Source organism: Portunus trituberculatus, chromosome 24 (genome assembly GCF_017591435.1).
Source record: "Portunus trituberculatus isolate SZX2019 chromosome 24, ASM1759143v1, whole genome shotgun sequence".
Taxonomy (NCBI): domain Eukaryota; kingdom Metazoa; phylum Arthropoda; class Malacostraca; order Decapoda; family Portunidae; genus Portunus; species Portunus trituberculatus.
This window is the reverse complement of record NC_059278.1, coordinates 12094956-12099535: the sequence shown is the minus strand read 5'-3', so window position 1 is coordinate 12099535 and position 4580 is coordinate 12094956. Positions and strand designations below refer to the sequence as shown.

The 4580-nt window shown below is 38.5% G+C and overlaps 1 pseudogene; it reads right to left on the bottom strand.

The window, feature by feature from the left end:
• Positions 1-2680: 2680 nt before the first annotated feature.
• The window catches only part of LOC123508352, a 3303-nt pseudogene continuing 1403 nt past the window's right edge, over positions 2681-4580 (bottom strand).

Here is a 4580-nt window from a genome sequence, read left to right as displayed (position 1 = left end):
ACGATATAGTCAAATACCTGCGCAACCTTGACCCCAATAAGAGCACAGGGGCTGATAGATTATCAATCAGGCTATTAAGAGAATGTCAAGAACAGCTTGTGTGACCTCTTAAATTGCTTTGTAATAGATCGTTGCAGGAAAGAAAAGTACGAAGTCACTGAAATGCGTTTATGTCACGCCAATATTGAAGAAAGGCAAAAAAAAGTGAAGCTGGTAATTATAGGCCCATCAGTCTCACCTTGGTAGTTATAAGAATTTTAGAAAAATACTTACAGACAAAATCACTTCTTTTCTAGACAGCCACAAATTGATATTAGACTCTCAACATGATTTCAGGAACAACAGATCATGCCTAACTAATCTCCTAAAATTTTTCAATAACATATTCTCTAATTATGATGACAGAGCTCCATCCGACATAATTTATCTTGACTTCAGGAAAGCTTTTGATACAGTCCCACACAAACGTCTCTTAATTAAACTGAAAGCCCACGGGATGGGAGAGCAGTTGTGTGGATGGATTGAAAGTTGGCTAACTAATAGAAAGCAAAGAGTTGTTATTAATGGAGAAGCTTCCGACTGGCTTCAAGTTACGAGTGGTGTTCCCCAGGGTTCTGTTTTGGGTCCATTACTTTTTTAATGTACGTAAATGACTTAGACTGAGGCATCGTATCAAAAATGAAAAAAAAAAATTCGCCGACGACACTAAACTAGGTAGCAAAGTACGCACAAGAGACGATTGTGATGCCATCCAGCGGGATTTAGACAACCTTAGTAGCTGGAGCGATGAATAGCTTTTAAATTTTAATGCAGATAAGTGCAAAGTAATGCACATCGGCCTAAACAATGTGAAAAATAATTACAAATTACATGGACGTAACTTAATTAAAGTCACTGAAGAAAAGGACCTGGGAGTACTCATAACAAATGACTTAAAATGTGCTGCACAGTGTTCGGCCGCTAGTCGTAAAGCTAACACTGTTTTAGGATTTATCGCGCGTAATTTTGATTATAAAACACCTGAAGTCATAACGCGTCTTTATACATCATTAGTGAGACCGCATTTGGAATACGCGGTTCAGTTCTGGTCTCCATGTTATCAAAAATATATTAATAAATTAGAGAGCGTTCAAAGACGAGCAACGAAACTAATCCCCGGAATACGTGGCCTGTCATATGAAGAACGTCTCAAAAGACTAGATATGTTCTCCCTCAGAGATCGTCGCATCCGAGGTGACCTCATTCAAACGTTTAAAATACTTAAAAATATAGATAAGATCGATTATGAAAATCTTTTTGAACTTTCGCAATCAGTAACAAGAAATAACGCCTTGAAACTTAAAGGACAGTGATTTAATACTGATTTGCGAAGACACTTTTTTAACGTAAGAATAGTTGAACACTGGAACAAGCTACCAGTGTCAGTCGTCCAAGTTAACATGGTAGCTACCTTCAAAAGTAAATTAGAAAAGTTTTATAAAGAAAATGGTTTCCGATTATTTATTTTTCTTTTATCGATAGTAGTAGTTACACTAGATATCTCTTTTTCTTAGCGATATTAGTAGTTACATTAGTACTCTCTTTTTTCCCCATCTTTCCTGTATAAATTTCCCCGATTGTCCTTCTCAGCAATCGTGGTGTATTTTTCGTCTTATTTTTTACCGGGTGACGCCGGAGGGAGTGGTGGGTGAGGAGGAGCTTCATCTGTTCTATCCTTGCCTCCTACTAAGTATGTAGCTTCTGTACATGTAGTATAGTAAACGAGTGACCTCGTCATAGGTCGCAAGGCCTCCTGTCACTCGTCTTTCCTATGTATTCCTATGTACTCCTCCTCCTCCTCCTCCTCCTCCTCCTCGCTTTAATGGAAACAATAGGAATAAATTTCAGTTTAATAAAATTACTGCATTGCATGATTTTCCTTCCACATTGCTCCGTCTCCCTCCTCCCCACACTATTCCTCCTCCCTTCTCCCGACACTACCTCTCGACCCTGCTCCCAACACAGTCCCTCCTCTCCCTCCTCACACATTCCTTGTGTATTATCATTTTTGTTATTTTATTATTATTATTATTATTATTATTATTATTATTATTATTATTATTTATTTATATTATTATTATTTTTTTTTGTATTATTATTATTATTATTATTATTATTATTATTATTATGATAATTTATTATTATTATTATTATTATTTTTATTATTATTATTATTATTATTATTATTATTATTATTATTATTATAATAATAATAATTATTATTATTATTATTATTATTATTATTATATTAATAATGATAATGACAATAATAATAATAATAATAATAATAATAATGATAATTAGTAATATTATTATTATTATTATTATCATTATTATTATTATTATTATTAACATTTGCAATCATAGAGTTAAAATACTCTGGCTCCAAGTCTATAAAAGTCTAGACAAAGCCAAGGCTGATGATAAACAGCCAGATAGTGAAGAACTCGGAAGATTCAAGAGCGGGGCACGATATCAGGTTAACTCAATGTGCACACAATATATATAAAGGTGTTGTCAAGAAGGAATGATCAGGTTGATGTAACAGCATACATAGTAAACATTTCTTTTTGTAGAAGATAGTTATGTTCTCTCACATCATTTTTATCATGTGACATATATAATCAATGAAACCATTATGTAATTTATCAATTATTTATTAAGGTATTTTAACACATTCAAATGATGTAGGAACACACCATCAAAAAGAGTTTTCTTTTTCTTATGTATTGTGAGTATATAATAGTGGTGTCAAGATATGGTGTAACGTTGAATATCACAAGACAAGTTTAGTTCAATGTGACATGATTAAAATCATTGATAATCTAGTGGTGAGGCAGGGGAATGAAGACATCGTGGTTATAGACCCTGACCATGGTCTCCTTGATGTTGGAAACCTCTTCAACGATGTGTTCATCCGGAACACGACGGTCCAACGGGTAACCGAAAGGCCTCTTGTCAGGCTGGACGCCGTGCACGCCGTAATGGTGGTACTTGTTCATAGTAATGATGCTCTCATCGTTGACGTCCTTTGCAGCATCACTGACAGCCACCAATAACCTGAACTCTACGCCCTCCTTGTTACCCTTGGGCAGGAGCAACCTGTTGGGAATACCAGTGGCGCTCTCGAACATCTCAAGATTCTCACGGTTTTCAGTCATCTCAACAAGAGTCTTGTAGGTTGGAACATCAGGTACAGTGATAGAAGACTCTGAGCTCTTACGGGTGATCTCATTGTTGCCAGAATTCACTGTAAAGAGAAAATTTGTTTCATTATTTCAGAAAATCGAAATGTATTTTCTATATGAACTACGGAGTATGATATATATATATACACACATGATGTTCCAAAAAAAAAAGTGAAAACGAAATAATAGTTAATAGAACTTACAGGTCTTGACGAATAGATCCATCTCAATGGCGAGCCAGCGGCCCTCGTCGAATGGGATGATGGCACCGTTGCCGTCGCGGTAGGGCATAGCTAGAATGCGAATAACGGACTTCTTGGGAGAACCGTTGTTTTGCACATTGATCTTGTATGAAAATTCCTTGTGATTGAGACGAGGCATTGTGGCATAAATGTCGTAGAATTCCGTCTGCGTAGTGTTGTCATTGAAAGCGTTGATGAGGTCGTATTTGTACTCCTCAAAGTATGTTTCAAGATTACCTTGGATTTGAACGTTGGTGACAGTTATTCCTGGGAATTCGAGTTGCTCCTTGGTGTAAGGAGGAAGAGAGTCAATGTGTTCCCTGAAAATGTTGTCGATTCTTTTGTGCAGTCTCCATGCAGCAGGGTCACGTGGAAGTGTCTCCAAGTGTGCCAGCACACCGGGGGGAGTGTCGTACTTGTTCTTGGGATCGGTCTGGTGGTCGAGCATGGTGTAGGCTAGAGTGGTGAGATTGCCGTAATACTTGCGGTTGGGGCTGTACATGGAAGACTGGATGATGTCACCCAAGATGTTAATTCCGTCGTCGTTTTCGATACTTATCTTCCTTCCCTGCTCGTCCTCCACATATCCATGAGCAATGGCGTCGTGGATGCGGTCTTCCATGTGGACGATTTCGTGAATTCTGCCTACCTTTTCGACGTCATGGAGGTGGATATCATCATTGCGAATTGGGAAGGGAGCACCGAACTTGTAGGTGGTCTGTGGAGAAAATCCCTCTTCTAGGGGCTCATCGAGCTTCAGCTCCTGGAGAGGAGGCAGGTGATTGGAGATGCGCTCAGACTCGTAACGGTTGAGGAGCTGGTGGTAAGCGTAGAAGAAGTTCTCTCCCTTCCTGTCAATGTGGTAGCCATAGGTGTCTTTCCACCAGAATGGATTCTCCAAATGAATCATCAGGTGGTGCGTGCCGACGCCAATGTCCTCTCGGAAGTAGGCAACTCTCTGCTCAATGTCATTAGGTTGACCAGTGAAGTTGTTTTGGAAATACACATTGCGCAATTTCATCTCTTTGGCCTCGTAAGCTTTCTCGATGACCTGGGTCTTGGTGAAGTGATGTGGCTTTACTTCGTACATGGCTGGTAGAACGACGTGTTG